This window comes from Caretta caretta, chromosome 3 (assembly GCF_965140235.1).
Source record: "Caretta caretta isolate rCarCar2 chromosome 3, rCarCar1.hap1, whole genome shotgun sequence".
Classification (NCBI taxonomy): domain Eukaryota; kingdom Metazoa; phylum Chordata; order Testudines; family Cheloniidae; genus Caretta; species Caretta caretta.
This window is the reverse complement of record NC_134208.1, coordinates 86,188,690-86,206,487: the sequence shown is the minus strand read 5'-3', so window position 1 is coordinate 86,206,487 and position 17,798 is coordinate 86,188,690. Positions and strand designations below refer to the sequence as shown.

The window sequence follows — 17,798 nt, the reverse complement described above, 5'->3', positions numbered from 1 at the left end:
GCCAGCATAATGTTGTGGATCATTATTGGATTTATGCTGGCCAGCAGCATTTCAAAAATGGCACTAGCCCAGCCATTAAGTATTGGGTGTGGGGGAGGCAGACAAATCATGGGATTTTTTTAAAAAATCTAAGCTAGCCTGGCTTCTGCTATGTATCCTACAATGCACAGTGAAAGACATACCAGAATGTGCACAATTCAGCAATGAAGCCAAGGAGCATGGGATACCTTCCAAGAATGCCACACTCTCGGTTCGTAGCAAAGCACCACTATGTGTACACAATGATGCACATTGATAGAGGGCACATCATCCCACATACCTGCCAGTACTGTGGCTTGCATAATGGGTGTTAACTGATGTGCAGCAAAAAACTGCAGATTAAACCCCTTCTGTAGACAAGCCCTAAGAATCTTGATTTCTGTTACTGTCTTTTTGTTCAGTCACTCATTTTTAACCTATAACTAGGAGAGTCAGGATCTTTGGCTCTGTTTTATTTTTGTATTTACAGTATTCTGTATTAAAGTGGTGTTGCTCAACTACAAGAAAACAGCCATGTAACTGGCCTAAAGTGATGGAAAGAGCTAATCCTAGCCTGCAATGCTTACTAAGAGTATAAATAATGATATGGTGGGTTGTAATCATGAACTGATTTAACACTTAAAGTTGTGGCATAAACAAGATATTAAGGTCCAAATCTTACAGTTCTTAATCAAAACCAGCATCATTCATTCTCCTCCCCACAGCTCCTGCACCTGAAAGAAATGAGTGACTGAGAGTCAGGGTCATGACTTCGACAGTGCCAGAGAGATGAACTTCATTTTATACAACTAAATAGAGGTCCTTGCCCAGAATGCAGAATGAAGAGTGGGACTGAAGAAAGAGGATCAGATTTCACATCCTAGTTCGGTGTGATACCTGACACTCAGAAATGCATGTGATGCCCAAGCTGCTATCAAATGAACTGACCTCTATGCATACTCATTAAAGAGCCCTACCTTTCATTTCCAGTTGGCTAGAAGACTCAGTCCCATCCTAGTGGACAATCACTTTGCCTCAGTTACACACACTTTCAAATCACCTCTGAGCTGTACTATGACAATGTAATATACGTGGACATAAAGCCAGCAGCCCTTAGGAAATGCCAACTCATTCAAAATGTGGCAATGCACCTCTTCAGCAACAAATCACTGACAGCACATCAAACCTGTGCTCCCCTTGCTACATCAGCTCCCATAGAGCAATCAAGCCAAGTTATCCTCAAGGTACTGAATGGCCTGGGCTCTGAATATCTAAAAGATCACCTAAAGGGCCACAGATTAGGATTGTGGCTGACAACTCTGCTCTTTGACCACAATGGAACTTTCCACCTCATGGTTAAAGCTTGTCTGTGCAGAAGACAAAGCTCTCCAGGTGTGAGTTCCAGATTTATGACAAACTCCCACAGGAACTAAAAACTACCAAAGACCTTACAACCTTCCTCTACAAGCACAAAATGCATTTCTTCAACCTTGCCTTCCCTAATGTAAACACACAGCTTTTTTAAAATGTGCATACAGCTGCCAAAACACTACACTGCACACAAAGATCTCCCCACTGGGGAGAGAATGATAGGGAAAATGAACCATGTGTGACTTTTGTTAACCATGTTGCTTAATGCACTACTGGCAGATGCCAAGATACTATGGTGATGAGAGTAGTACAAGAACCTACATAGAACAGAATATGTTGCCTGTTATTACTAATGAAACACCGGAGATGTTTCAATTTAAAAGACATACCCCACAAGGAATAAAGTATATGTAAAATTCAATATTAAAATAGTTTTTGCAGTGTAGAAAGGACCACCTCAATATGCCATTGTTTGGAGTCTTCCTACTTTTGGTTTCCTCTGTGGAAAGTGTAGTCTATTCCCCTATGGGCTGTTGGTGTCTCTCTCTGAATACGCCTTCAAGGGCACTATGGGGGAGTGCCCCTATTTTTCCAGGATGCACCGATTTAAACAGAGTTAGTGTGGTAGTTTAGAAGTCAAAAACATGGTTAACATCTGGTTATACACCGCTGATATTTTTACCAATTCAATCCTTGTATAGGATTTTACCGGCTAGCTGTAACTTATGGTGTGAAATGAGAGAAATAAGCAATCAAAACCAAATAGTTATACACACACTTTTGAAAATTCTTTTCTAAAATAATTTGGGAGGGATGAGTTGCTCAGCGGATTGTTAGGACAGGATAAAGAGTTTTTAATTTTGAGACATCAAATAAAAGTCCAAGTTGGCAGTGACCAGAAATTGTTACTATATGATGGTTCGGTGCTTTCCCCAGTGGACTGGTATCCATGTCATGGACAAATCATTGTGATACCTTGTTGATAGTCTCAGCAGAGAGGTCAAGAATGTAATGATCTTGAACACTAAACTATCTTGATTTCTAGAGATGGTCCCACTAAGTCAGGCTTTTGAGGCACATTAGTCTGGCAGCATGGGGACTGCTTCTATTTTTTTAATATTTTTATATTAAAAATTCACTTTTGAGGTACTTTACTCAAGAAATGTGTAAACCTTGGTGTAAAGTGAAAACCGCTTACAACATCTGTGGCAATACATTTATCCTATAAATGTTGAAACTGTAACAAATAAATGAAAACAAAAAATGTAACTTAATCTGCTTTTGGGCAACAACTGATAGCGTCTTTTAGAGTGAGTTTGTACCATGGAGGAGTTTTTCCACCTTTCTTTAGACCTTTTCCCTAATATTCTCTGTATTCTTTTCTCAGTATTGATCTAGTACTGGCACCGTTCCAGCCATACTACTACTATAAACACAGTGGTAAAAATGCTGGAGGCGGAGCTGCATTTGTGCTCAGATCAGAGTTAAAAGAATTCTGTAAAATTCAGCGTACGTGGAAACCCTGGGCAAGAGACTGAGTGCAGTGCTCATGAGGGCTGAATCTACACTAGAAAACCTTGTGAGCATTTTTCTTATTGGTGTTACCAACAGCAGAAGTTGTAAGGTGGATGTCATGTCAGCACTTTTACCACCGTTTTTTGGATGATGATTAAAACCCGCGTCCATTTATATCAGTTTATTATTCCTGCCACTAATCCAATTGCACCCCTACAGAAAAACACTTCCAATTTGCCTTACTTGAAGCAAGGCCATGTGTGGTTGCTATGCAACGGAAAAAGAGGATCCTAAATCCATCTAACAGACATTGTCTTGTGAATGATTCCCATAGTACTGAATAAGAACTTCCTAATCTCTTTTGGATATTTTCAGCTAGGTTAGGAAGATAACTGACTGAGCTAGCAGTTTTCTTACTTAATTTTACTAAAAGCCCTAAAACTGTTGTACAGAAATAGTACATAATGACACTATGACCTTGAAATAACTTTTAAAAGCATATTTTAATTCAGTACTTCAGAAAAATATTGTATCCTAAAACAGTGCATTTGGTATGTTTTTTTTTAAATTTGTTCATGTAAAGTACAAAGTGTCTTTCAAGTGCAACAATCTGGGAATCTGAAAAGCCCAGGTATTGGTGGAAAAAGGTGGGAGTGACTGAGCCAGCAGCATGATTGGCTCACGACATTTTTTGTACTATTATACATACATATTACATAAGAGTTTTGGACTCCTGTTTTAAGAGCTTACCAGAACATTTTTTGAGCTTTTGATTAGTTTTTGATGCTAGTGAGAGCCTCCAACGAGCACAAGAAGTGTTTTTCTACGTGGATTCTTTCTAATGGCACCTTTCAAGTAATTTCACTTAGTTAAATGCTAACAAAAATCATAGTTTTGGCAAGTGAATAACAATAGATTAATCTAGGTAAAGTGATAAACACTAAAATATTTAGGGAATATGAAAGACAATTGGCAAACACCCAAAAATGAACCCCTTTCAAAATCCTTTGTCTTTTTTTTATTTGTATTCTTTTTTACAAAATATTCTTCCTTTGCAGTTTTGTAACTGTAGGTACAGTTAGAAAAATAGACTTTAAAAGAATATATTCTCTAGAGGTAGCCCAATATTTTTGAGAACTGAGTAGACCTAATTTTCCTATGAAAAAGAAAAATTAAAACTTCACCATTGCAACATTAACACAGTATCATGAAGAAAAGCCATTGTAATACTGAAAGAATGCTACAAGATTTGTTATGTGTCTATGCAGAATTTGCTGCATCTCAAATACTCCTCTAGTGAAACAGGTAGTTTCATCCAACCACCCCTTCTCCCTGACCACCCCCGGACCCGCCACCCCTAACTGCCCCCCACTGCCCCATCCAACCCCTCTCCTTCCTGACTGCCCCGCCCCAGGACCCCTGCCCCATGCAACCACCCTTTCTCCCTGTCTCCTGATCACCCCCGGGGACTTCCCCCTGCCGCCCCATCCAACCCCTCCTCTCATTCCTGACTGCCCCCCTGTGGGCCCCTAGCCCATCCACCCCTCCTGCTCCCTGTCCCGACAGCCCCCGGACCCCTGCCCCTGACTGCCCCATCCAACCCCTCCTCTTCTTCCTGACTGCCCGCCCCCAGGACCCCTGCCTCCATTCAACCCGCCTGTTCCCTGCCCTCTGACCGCCCCGACCCCTATCCACACCCCGGGCCCCTGATCACCCCCCGAACTCCCCGGCCCTCTGTCCAACCTCCCCTGCTCCCTTACTGCAGTGTCTGGAGCACCGTTGGCTGGCGGCACAGCTGTACCAGGACAGGCAGCCACGCCATCTGGCTGGAGCCAGCCACACACTGCGCAGCACAGAGCACCAGGTCAGGCCGGGCTCTGCAGCTGCGCTGCCTCAGGAGCTCACAGCCCCGCAGCCCAGAGCATTGCGCCAACGGCACAGTGAGCTTAGGCTGCGTGGGAGGGGGACAGCGGGGGAGGGGCTGGGGGCGAGCCTCCCTGGCCAGGAGCTCAGGAGCCAGGCAGGAGAGTCCTGAGGCCGGATGTGGCCTGCAGGCCGTAGTTTGCCCACCTCTAGGCTAGACGTCAAGGTACAAGCAACAAAATTAATGAAGGAGAAATATAATGATATTATATCTAACACTGGCAGTTCTACGCCAGGACTATGTAGTATGCCAAACAAAGTGAACATTCAAAATGAAGTTGTCTTTTCCTCAAATCATTTTCAATACTGTGCAGATTTTTAGGGTCTGGGCCAGGTTGATCTTCTCTATCCCTAGTTCTATTCTCCATGACACAAGCTAAACTTCAAAGTAATCAGTAATCACAAGGGGAGAAAAATGCATTCCTTTATGTCCAAGAAATGAGATGGACGGAGGAGGAACTGTGCTTAATTTTCTAGGGCCAAATCCTACCTGCTCACCTTATTACATAAAACTCCCTTTCAGTTTAATAGGAATTTCGTGTGGAAAAAATTTGCATGATTTGCTCTTCCTCACTCCCCTCTAGAAAAAGGGACTTAACTCCTGGAATTAAGATTTTCATTTGTCCATTTTATTTCTTTAGAATCAACTTTTCTTCTTTTAAATACAATATGAACTGATGGTCAAAGAGTTTAATTTCACACAGGGGAAAATAATATGAGTCTTATCAAGTAAAGAAAAAATGTACGGGATATAAGTTTTTTACTACTGCAGTTTTCTACTATTTCCTAGAAGATAGTTGAATATTCTATACAAGGATTGAATTGGTAAAAATATCACTTGCCAAGTATATAATTCTAAGAAGATACAATAATTAGATTAATACCTACAGTAACGAATCAACCCATCATTGTGAGGTGGTTAAGTAAATATCCCAATTTTAAATATGTAGTAACTGAGGTAGAGCTTCCCAAAAGGACTGCTATGGCTCGGGTGGGACTGAGGATAAGCTCCCAATGCACAGAATGCCTATAAAAAGACTAGCAACTACGATAGCCTCTGACTGCCATGTCACCACATCACTTGCCTTCACCTACCAGTGGAGATGTGAAAGACAGGTATCTGGCATCTTTAGAATAACCAGATAGGTAGGGCCCTTTAGCCTACCTAGAAGAAGGAAAACTCTGAGCTCAAACACTCATCCATGGGTTAAATGAAGCCTGGTGCTGGGCCACAATGACACCAGTACCTCCTTTTGGCAGTCCACCAGGTCTATCGCAACAAAGTGGGAAGAGAATGGGCATGTACTTAGTCTAACTGGGGAAAAGACCCTCTCACTCTAGTGTACATCAGGGATGTCAACCAATACACTATAGTACTTATTGGTGCAAGGTGACTACGTCAATGCAAGCAGTTTTCTTCTTTTGGTGGCAAGTTATCAAAGGATAGTAGTAGATACCAGTTATAAGGAGGAACGAGACTGGCCTGTATACTTCTCCACCAGGGACTATTGCCAACAGTGGAAAGACATTTCTGCCCTATACCAGAAGTTCTCAAGCCTAGCAGTCCTGGGCCAACAGGATTTCTGGCAGACAGCATCTGAACTGTCCTTTAGGGGGTCAAGGGGACTAGCAGTCAGAGCAGAGAGTCAGATTGAAAACAGTAATCTGCACAGCCAAAGAAGTCCCATATCATGAAAACATCAACACTGAATGTATCCAGTTTGACAGGGAAAAGATATGGAAGTAGCAGATATGATATTATGGAGAGGTAGCAATGTTCTGGGACTACAGGAAACATGATGGACGTGTAACTCCACAAAGAAGTTGAGCTTGGATTTCAAACACATCTATGCAGGTGACAAAAAGAGGCATGACGGAGTTGGAGAGGTAGTGAGAGGAGAGCTGAGGAAGACAGTGTTTGAAGCTATCAGAGTTAGTGACAGACTGGAGGTTGTACGAGTCCAAGTTAAAGAATGCATCCTATTTATATCAGCACATGTGCCTCAACAAGAATGTAATGAAAAAGAGAAGGGGAGTTTCCACCAAGACTTGCAGGCACTAACAGATACAGCAGCCCCTGAGAAACTGCTGTTGGTGCTGAGTGATCTGAATCCAAACAGACAAAAACAGAAGGGAGTATGAAATACGTTCAGGAAAATGCAGCCTCAGCACTACAAAAGAGGAAAGGAAAGCACTACTAGACAAGTGTATTGTCAATGGATAGTAGCCATGGTTCCAAAAGAGGTGAGTCATTTGGTCACATACATCAGCAGTGGATACAAAAGCCAGATTGATATGATGTTGATGAGGAAATCTCATTAGAGTCAAGTTATGAACTGCAAAGTGATACCTAGAAAGATGAGAGGTGCAACACAAATTTTTTGTGGCAAAGGTAGGTGTTGGACAAGGAGGGAGCTAAGCTCAAAAGAAACAAGATTCAAGCATGGGAAGTTAAGGAGAAGTGTGGCAGAGAAGTCTGTGCAAGCAGTATGAGGTAAGTGTCCAGAAACATATTTGGCATTGGCTGAAGAGAAGTGGAACCATGTCAAAAGAATATGGATTCTGGTGGTGCAAGAGGTTTGTGCACAATGAAGATGGGGAAGATGAAGGTAAAGAGAGGAGTTATGGTAGACCAATGAAGTGCAAGTAGCAATCCTAAACAAGAAAATGGCATATAAAGAGAATAATTTTTTACATCAGGTGTAATTGAAAATGAATAAAAAGAAGCAAAGCAAACTGCGAAGCGGGAAGTGAAGAAGGCCAAAGAGTGCCCTAGACAACTTGTATACTGAAAGCTTGTAAAAAACCTACAGCTGGCTGGCAAAAAGATCTATAGCAGTCCAAAAAATGAGATTCAAAAGGAAAAGGAGGATGGTACTTTAACATTTGTAAAACGATGATCAGGGAGACTGCTAGTAACACCTGAACAAATAAAGGAGAAGTGGAAAAAATACTTGGAGTCTCTCTCAAATGAGGCAAATCCCTTTCGGTCAGATATCCTAATGTGGTACCAGAGCCTGACATAACAGAAAAGGTGGTAAGAAATGCAGTCCAGAAAATAAAGAACAGTAAGGCAGTTGAACCTAATGAAGTGATGGTGGACCAGTTGAAAGTCTTGGGTGAAAAAGGCATTTGACAAGACAAGAGAATTCATGAAGATTGGTGCAAATCTATCCTGGTCCCAATACATAATACAGACTGACTAGTTCAAATATCTTGGCAGCTGGGTCACGCAAGGCAGCGAACTTGAACATGAGATACAGGCCAGACTGGGGAGTGCTGGAAGTGTGTGGAACAACATCTCAGGGGTTATGTACAACAAGCATATGCCTCTGAGACTAAAAGCCCAACTATACAGAACAATGCTATGCCTCACAATGCTGTATGGTGAAGAAGCACAGGTGATAAATAGATGGCAACTTCAACTACCTACAGTGTTTGAGATGAGAAGTCTTTATGCCGTAAGAGGAGTTACGGGAAGAGACAGATTTTGAAGTGAAAGTATTAGATTGGAAGAAAGGCCATGACGGGGCTGACAAAATCCAGAAAGTGTGACTTTCCTGGTTTGGACACATGCAGAAAATGAATGAAGGGGACCTAGTCAAGATAGATAGCTGGAAAGGGTGGTAAGACAGAGATCCTAAGGAAAGCCAAGGAAGCAATGGATGCATTGCATCAAAGAAGATGGTAAGCAAAGTAGATCTTACCTTAGTGCCACCTCAGACAGACAAAGTGGGGGGACGGAGACAACCCAACCCCGTGCCTAGGATAAGGAGAAGAAATAGTAACTGAGGTAGAGAGGTTAAGTGACTTGGTCAAGACCACAGAAAAATTCACTGTTGGAGCTGGGAGTTTCTTGCCCCAGTTCATTAAAATGAGGTAATTGATTTAAAACACACATACATAAGCATGCACAGAGAATAACAATGCAACTTCTTAAAACAAAAGTGAAAGCTTGCTAATAAGAATATCGGATTTATATCTGGCAGTATTCATAAAAATATTTTTGAATTGCTAGAGCACAAAAAAAATCGAAATATCAGAAAACTACTGTTTGTGATCTCAACATGACCATGTAGATTTATGGAATATAAGAGAAGACATAGGGCTTTCTTTACCTAAAAAATATGAGCTAAAAGCCACATGGTCCTTAGCTAAGGCTGTAGAGGAGACTCAATCTCTCTAAATGGTCTTGGTGCCACTTGATGTGACAGACCACCACAACCAGGAGGTGTGGGAATTACATAGAATTTATTAAAGTTCATAGAATTTACATAGAATTAAAGTGTTCATAGAATTTATTAAAGTTACATAGCTATAGTAATTCACAAGTATATCTTTGCTGAGATCAACATCAAGTCAATTTCACAGTCCTAGGATTTTAAAAATAGTAAATTTCATGGTTTCAGATATTTAAATCTGAAATTCCACAGTGTTATAATTGTAGGGGTCTTGACCCAAAAAGGAGATGGGAGGGATTGCAAGGTTATTGTAGTGGGGGAGTTGCGGTGCTGGTACCCTTACTTCTGCACTGCTGCTGGTGGCAGCACTGCCTTCCAAGCTGGGCAGCTGGAGAGCGTCGGCTGCCCAACTCTGAAGGCAGAGCCGCCGCCAGCAGCAGCACAGAAGTAAGGATGGGCATGGTACAGAATTGCCACCCTTACTTCTGCACTGCTGCCTGCAGATCTGGGCCCTCAGTCAGCAGCTGCTGCTCTCCGGCCAGACAGCTTTGAATGCAGTGTAGAAATAAGGGTGGCAATACTGCGACCCCTCCTAAAATAACCTTGCGATACACCCCTGCAACTCCCTTTTGGGTCAGGACCCTCAACTTGAGAAACACTGGCCTCTCCTGTGAAATCTGTATAGTACAGGGTAAAAGCACACAAGACCAGATTTCACCAGGGGAGATCACATTTCATGGTCCATGACGTGTTTTTCATGGCCGTGAATTTGATAGAGCCCTATACATAAAAGAGCTCAGCCAGGCTCTGTCTTGACAGATGAAGTGTCTTCTCAATTGTTAAACTAACTCAAATGAAAAGTCTTCTGAATACTCAATAAGAGACAGACTAATGTGTGATGCTACATGAGTTGCCCATGTGGCAGCATAGGCTCCAAGCCACAACACAGCCAGCTAATGCTTCAGTTGTTTTAACCCATGTTTTAATGAGCATGAAGAAGAGGAGTTTTATATCATGACAAGGCCCCAGGAAAAAGCCTCTCTTCTGTATCAGCTGAATTCATTAGTGTATTGTGGCCCTTTACCACTGTAACAGTTCCTATACCCATTCCCCCACACATAGACAGAACCCCTAATAAGCATACATTTGGTGTAGTTAGATCTGCACCTCCCTCTGAAGGACATCTCAGTGTGCCAAGAGCATTGCCAGGGCATTCCTAAGGCCCAGTTATCAGCCTTGCAGCTGCCAGAATGTCCCACAAATACTGCTGCAGCTGAAACACAAGCTAGGGAAGCCATCAGGGCTGCTCTAATCTGTTTTTGAGGCTAAGCTAGCCGTCCAGCAAACCACAGGATAATAGAAGTGCAAAAGTCTCCACCCTGATCTAAGCACTGATCTCCAGTGAGGCTTAGTCTACATCTAAAGTTATATCGGTATGTTAAAAAAAAAAAACCACCACCCCACTTTTTGAACGATATAACTAAGTCGACAAAACTCCCAGTGTAGATGCAGCTCTTTCAACGGAAGAGTGCTTCTGTCAAAATAGCTAACATCATTTGGGGAGGTAAAAATACCTTCTGTCAGTGTAGACTGCATCTACACTAGGGGGCTCTGTTGGCATAGGTTTCATAGAGTCATTAAGCCTCACACGCAGGGATGAATTTGGCCCCGATGATTTCACCCTAGGTACCTGGCAGACTTAAGAACCTAAGAAATACTGAAGTACACATTATGGAAAAGTTACTGATGGGAAGTTCCTGTCAGAATAGGGACCTGAATATATGCTGCCAGAAAGGGAAATACACTGCTAGAATACATTGTCAATACATCTTTTGGAATACAGTTTGGGAAAAAACAATGCAAAATGAGTGTTAATTAAATACCCTTTAGATTACATGCTGAGGGACAGATTTCAGTGTGACAGACCATACCCATGGCCACATCAAAAAAATTAGATACTTCTTTTTTACTACTACAATTTGGCTCTGAGCAATTTCCAATTACACTGACTACACCTTAAAACAAAAACTAAAAACTTTACTAGATAGGGTTTATCACCACAACCCGGTACAGTATGCTGATACAGCAATTTATATTTCAAACCAACTCAAATTCAACTCTCTTTCATGTGTCAGATTTAATTCATTCATTCCTAAATGTCAAATTTTCCTAATTAATCTAACTGCTCTTCTACTTAAGATATAGATTCAGACAGCTCTGCACAACAGTTTATTTAGTGCTGTTGTGTTCTACTGCATTCTTGACAAAACCTTAATATAAGCCTCCTGCAGTGCCTACCAATTAACTACACACTGGAATGTAACATGCCCCTTGTAACCTTAAGTAATCCTTATCTAACTGATAACCTATGTACAATCCAGTAAAAATGACCTAAAATAAAAGTAATAATTTACCAGTAAAGAAAGCAGTTTAATACTCTTTACAATACAAAGAATGTCTATCATTTTGTTAAACTAATCAAGACAAGAATTTGATTTAATAAGTTATTTTTCTTAAATAATAATTAGTCAAACTCAGCAATCACCACTCAAGAAGCCATGGCTGAGACAGCAGGAATGTTTCAGGTCAGGAATGAAGTTCACTGGCAAAAGCTACATAATGAATTTTGCACAGCACCAGCCAACACTGTCCTTGGCTCAAGGCAATGCTGCTATTTCCTCCCTTTCAAAAGATTCAATTCATTCAAATTTAAGATGAAAGTTAGAGCATCTTCAGACATTACTAAAAGAAAAAACTTACAATGAAAGTGAAGGCTTTAAACAAATAGTTATATATGAAAAACTTAATTCTTCATATTTAAGAATAGTAATGAAATAGAGAACTGAAGGGGGCAGGAAAGCAAAAAGCACCCAAATGTAGAAATAAAGACTCAAAACAGAGTAGTACTATCTTATCACTTGTGGCTAAATAGTGTGACGGAAAAGTTATACGTTTCCACGCTGTGCTGACATTACTGACCTTACAAGTCTCAGTGCTAGTGTACACTTAAAAATTAAATCAAGCTAGCCACTTTGCTTGGGCTGTGAAAAATTTTGCACACCAAGAATTGTAGTCGGGTTGACCTAACACCCTGTATAAAGATGACTACGTCAATGAAAAAAAATCTCCCATCACCCAAGGTATTACCTCTTGGAGAGGTGGATTAACTACATCAACAGAAAAACCCCTTCTCTAAATGTAGGAAGCATCTACATGATAATGCTCCAGTGCCACAGCTGCAGCTACGCCACTGTAGGGTTTCAGTGTAGACATGGTATCAAGTGGGTTAAGAACAAAAAGGGATCATCCTCTCCAATGGTAAAACCTCAAGTAAGGCACTCTTGGGAGGAAAAAATTATGCAAGGATCCCTTTACATACATCCCTTCACATCTACTGTCTTCCCTCCACCTCCCACCCAGCTGGAGACCTCACACCCCAGCTCCCAAGAAGCAACAACTAGAATTACTCTGGCTGTAGCCTACTAAGAGCTACATGGAAAATAATTTCCAAACTTTTGTACTTCATATTTTCTTGTCTGAATGTAAAATAAAGAGTATTTACTAAAAAAATAAGACTCATGCATCTGGGGTGCTATATTTGTTTTATCATAGATTCATAGATATTTAGGCCAGAAGGGACCATTATGATCATCTAGTCTGACCTCCTGCACAATGCAGGCCACAGAATTTCACCCACCACTCCTAAAAAAGACCTCACACCTATATCTGTGCTATTGAAGTCCTCAAATTGTAGTTTGAAGACCTCAAGGAGCAGAGAATCCTCCAGCAAGTGACCCGTGCCCCATGCTACAGAGGAAGGCGAAAAACCTCCAGGGCCTTCCAATCTGCCCTGGAGGAAAATTCCTTCCCGACCCCAAATATGGCGATCAGCTAAACCCTGAGCATATGGGCAAGATTCATCAGCCAGATACTACAGAAAATTCTTTCCCGGGTAACTTGGATCTTACCCCATCTAAAAACCCATCACAGGCCATTGGGCCTATTTACCATGAATATTTAATTACCAAAACCATGTTATCCCATCATACCATCTCCTCCATAAACTTATCGAGTTTAATCTTAAAGCAAGATAGATCTTTTGCCCCCACTACTTCCCTCGGAAGGCTATTCCAAAACTTCACTCCTCTGATGGTTAGAAACCTTCGTCTAATTTCTAATCTAAATTTCCTAGTGGCCAGTTTATATCCATTTGTTCTTGTGTCCACATTGGTACTGAGTTTAAATAATTCCTCTCCCTCTCTGGTATTTATCCCTCTGATATATTTATAGAGAGCAATCATATCTCCCCTCAACCTTCTTTTAGTTAGGCTAAACAAGCCAAGCTCCCTGAGTCTCCTTTCATAAGACAAGTTTTCCATTCCTCGGATCATCCCAGTAGCCCTTCTCTGTACCTGTTCCAGTTTGAATTCATCCTTCTTAAACATGGGAGACCAGAACTGCACACAGTATTCCAGGTGAGGTCTCACCAGTGCCTTATATAATGGTACTAAAACCTCCTTATCCCTACTGGAAATACCTCTCCTGATGCATCCCAAGATGACATTAGCTTTTTTCACAGCTATATCACATTGGCAGCTCATAGTCATCCTATGATCAACCAATACTCCAAGGTCCTTTTCCTCCTCCGTTACTTCTAGTTGATGCGTCCCTAGCTTATAACTAAAATTCTTGTTATTAATCCCTAAATGCATGACCTTACACTTCTCACTATTAAATTTCATCCTATTCCTATTACTCCAGTTTACAAGGTCATCCAGATCCTCCTGTAGGGTATCCCTGTCCTTCTCTAAATTAGCAATACCTCCCAGCTTTGTATCATCTGCAAACTTTATTAGCACACTCCCACTTTTTGTGCCCAGGTCAGTAATAAAAAGATTAAATAAGATTGGTCCCAAAACTGATCCTTGAGGAACTCCACTGGTAACCTCCCTCCAACTTGACAGTTCACCTTTCAGTAGGACCCGTTGTAGTCTCCCCTTTAACCAATTCCCTATCCACCTTTCAATTTTCCTATTGATGCCCATCTTATCCAATTTAACTAATAATTCCCCATGTGGCACAGTATCAAACGCCTTACTAAAATCTAAGTAAATTAGATCCACTGCGTTTCCTTTATCTAAAAAATCTGTTACTCTCTCAAAGAAGGAGATCAGGTTGGTTTGGCACGATCTACCTTTTGTAAAACCATGTTGTATTTTGTCCCATTTACCATTGACTTCAATGTCCTTAACTACCTTCACCTTCAAAATTTTTTCCAAGACCTTGCATACTACAGATGTCAAACTAACAGGCCTATAATTACTTGGATCACTTTTTTTCCCTTTCTTAAAAATAGGAACTATGTTAGCAATTCTCCAATCATACGGTACAACCCCTGAGTTTACAGATTCATTAAAAATTCTTGCTAATGGGCTTGCAATTTCTTGTGCCAATTCTTTTAATATTCTTGGATGAAGATTATCTGGGCCCCCCGATTTAGTCCCATTAAGCTGTTTGAGTTTCGCTTCTACCTCAGATATGGTGATGTCTACCTCCATATCCTCATTCCCATTTATCATGCTACCATTATCCCTAAGATCCTCTTTAGTCTTATTAAAGACTGAGGCAAAGTATTTGTTTAGATATTGGGCCATGCCTAGATTATCCTTGACCTCCACTCCATCCTCAGTTTTTAGCGGTCCCACTTCTTCTTTCTTTGTTTTCTTCCTATTTATATGACTATAGAACCTTTTACTATTGGTTTTAATTCCCTTTGCAAGGTCCAACTCTACTTGACTTTTAGCCTGTCTCACTTTATCCCTACATATTCTGACCTCAATAAGGTAGCTTTCCTTACTGATCCCTCCCTTCTTCCACTCCCTATATGCTTTCTGCTTTTTCTTAATTACCTCTCTAAGATGCTTGCTCATCCAGCTTGGTCTACAACTCCTGCCTATGAATTTTTTCCCCTTTCTTGGGATGCAGGCTTCCGATAGCTTCTGCAGCTTTAATTTAAAATAATCCCAGGCCTCCTCTACCTTTAAACCCATAAATTCTTCAGTCCAATCCACTTCCCTAACTAATTTCCTTAATTTTTGAAAGTCAGCCCTTTTGAAATCAAAAACCCTAGTTGCAGATTTATTTTTGTTAATCCTTCCATTCAGTTTGAACTGAATTAGCTCATGATCACTTGAGCCAAGATTATCCCCTACAACCATTTCCTCTATGAGGTCCTCATTACTCACCAAGACCAAATCTAAAATGGCATCCCCTCTAGTCGGTTCAGCAACTACTTGCTGAAGGAATCCATCAGCTATCGCATCTAGGAAAATCTGAGCCCTATTATTATTACTAGCACTCGTCCTCCAGTCTATATCTGGGAAGTTAAAGTCTCCCATGATCACACAGTTTCCATTAGTATTTACTTTATTAAAAACATTAAAAAGGGCTCTATCCATATCCAAATTAGATCCCGGCGGTCTATAGCACACCCCAAGCACTATCCCAGGGGAGGCTCTAATAGTTTTCTTCCCCAATTTAGTTGTTGCCCAGACAGACTCAGTCATATCCATTTCATCGCTTCTTATTTCTTTACATTCTATCTCATCATTGATATACAGTGCTACTCCACCACCTTTACCTTTATTTCGGTCTTTCCTAAACAGCACATACCCTTCAATACCTGTAGCCCAGTCATGACTACTATTCCACCAGGTCTCTGTTATACCTATAATATCTGGTTTCACTTCCTGCACCAGTAACTCTAGTTCCTCCATTTTATTACCTAGGCTCCTTGCATTAGTGTACAAACATCTTAATTTTTGCTGTTTGGCCTCACTCACATTCTGTACCCTATTAGGCACGGTTATTTTACTACCAGTATAACCTATTAGACTTGTATCTACACTGCCCTTCCTCCTACCTACAGCTGTATCCACTCTTACTTCATTTTCTTTCCACTCTATGCTAAATTCTGGCGTGGAGATTACCTGGACATCTCCCAACCATCTCCCCCAAATTCCTAGTTTAAAGCTCTCTTAATCAGTTGTGCCAACCTCCATCCTAGAAGTCTATTTCCTTCCCTACTCAGATGAAGTCCATCCCGAGAGAACTGTCCTCTATCCATGAATGCCTCCCAATGACCATACATCCCAAAGCCCTCCTTATAGCACCACTGCCTAAGCCATCTATTGATAGTCATAATCTTGTCACACCTTTGTTGCCCTTCTCTAGGAACAGGCAGAATCCCACTAAAGATCACCTGAGCCTCAATTTCCTTAAGCGTCCTCCCCAACCTAGCATAGTCTCCCTTAATACTTTCCATTTTATTAAAATGATGACAGTACTCCCAAAGGCCAAATGGTAACTAAAAGCATTTTTAAAAAATGCAATCTCTGAACAGCATAAATAAAAGTAACTAATAAAACTGGATTTAAATCAAAGTTTTTTAAATTTATATCTGATTATGTATTGATAGGTCTTTAGCAATTTAAGGCTATGAGAAGAATGTAAAAAGAGGTTGTCTTGTACTTTTTAATTAATTTCCTAATTGTTAACAGGATTTTAAGTTTGACATGGAGCTTTTCCTGAAGAGGTTTCACACCTGAAGAGCTCATCTACATTAAAAAGACTAGCTCCTTCACCTTGTTAATGTCCTCTATTGTGAGAGCACACAAAATTCATAAGCAAATAGTCTAGACACTGCCTTCTGATATATTGAACCTGCATTCAAGCAAGATGAAATGCTTTGAACAGACTACAATCTTCCATCAGAGCTTGCAGTAGCTGGACATCTTCTGGTTGACATGTTTTAAGGAGAGAATATTAAATGTTTTCAAAAACTACCTGTTGAGCATATGCGTATGTTTGGGCAGTATGGACACTGAATATTGTGAGTGCTACAATAATTGCTAAGGGAAGACTTGTTTTGGTCATCCACATTCTTGTAGATTTGGCTACAATTTGTAATGACATACTCTTTCATATACTTTAACTGTAAAATTCACATGACTAAGTTGTGACAGATAATGTAGCCAATACAGCTAAAATGAAAAGAGTTCTACAAGATATTAATGTAGTAAAAACAGTTACCTGTTCCATAATTGTTGTTTTTTGAGATGTGTTGAACATGTCCATTCCACTTCAGATGTGTGCACTCCCACTGCACCATATTTTCCCATAGCAGTACTCATCAGAGCAGCACATGTGCCCTCTATGTGCTAATGTGGTCAGCCAAAGGTATAACGGGTCGGAGCCAACTCTCCCATAGTTGCTTCTAATAAGAATCCCATCAGACTCTAATGTAGACAGGAAGGAGGCTGGGTTGTGGAATGGACATGTACAATGTATCTTGAACCAGTTACAGAACAGGTTAGTAAATGTTTTTGCTTCAAGTGATTGTACGTGTCCATTCCACTTTAGGCAGTGGACAAGGTGGAAAGCTTGGATTCTACCTGAACAGGGACTGCAACAAATTGTCCCTACTCTGGCATCATCTCTCGAGGCTTCGGAGATAGCATAATGCCTAGTGAAAGTATGTACTGATGACCAGGCTGCAACCCTGCAAATATCACTCATGGTTACCTGACTCAATGCTCTCGTGGAATATGATGAGACTTTCTCAAGTGGAGGAACCTTAGTAAGGTAATAGCACAACAGGATGCAGGATGAAATCCAGGAAGATATTCTCTGAGAGGAGACTGGATGACCCTTCATTCTGTTAGCAAAGGAAATGAACAGCTGAGGAGACAACTTAAATCATTTAGTCCTGTCCAAGTAAAAGGCCAGCGC

The 17,798-nt window shown here is 40.9% G+C and overlaps 1 protein-coding gene and 1 long non-coding RNA gene across 2 annotated transcripts in view; one reads left to right on the top strand and one right to left on the bottom strand.

Moving 5' to 3' along the window:
- The window catches only part of SLC16A10 (solute carrier family 16 member 10), a 170,196-nt gene that overhangs the window by 91,859 nt on the left and 60,539 nt on the right, over window positions 1-17,798 (bottom strand). The window lies entirely within an intron of this gene.
- On the top strand, window positions 7,018-16,852 carry LOC125634276 (uncharacterized). The gene is made up of 2 exons (XR_012667446.1): window positions 7,018-8,514; window positions 16,568-16,852. It is a non-coding gene; the product is annotated as an uncharacterized LOC125634276 (long non-coding RNA).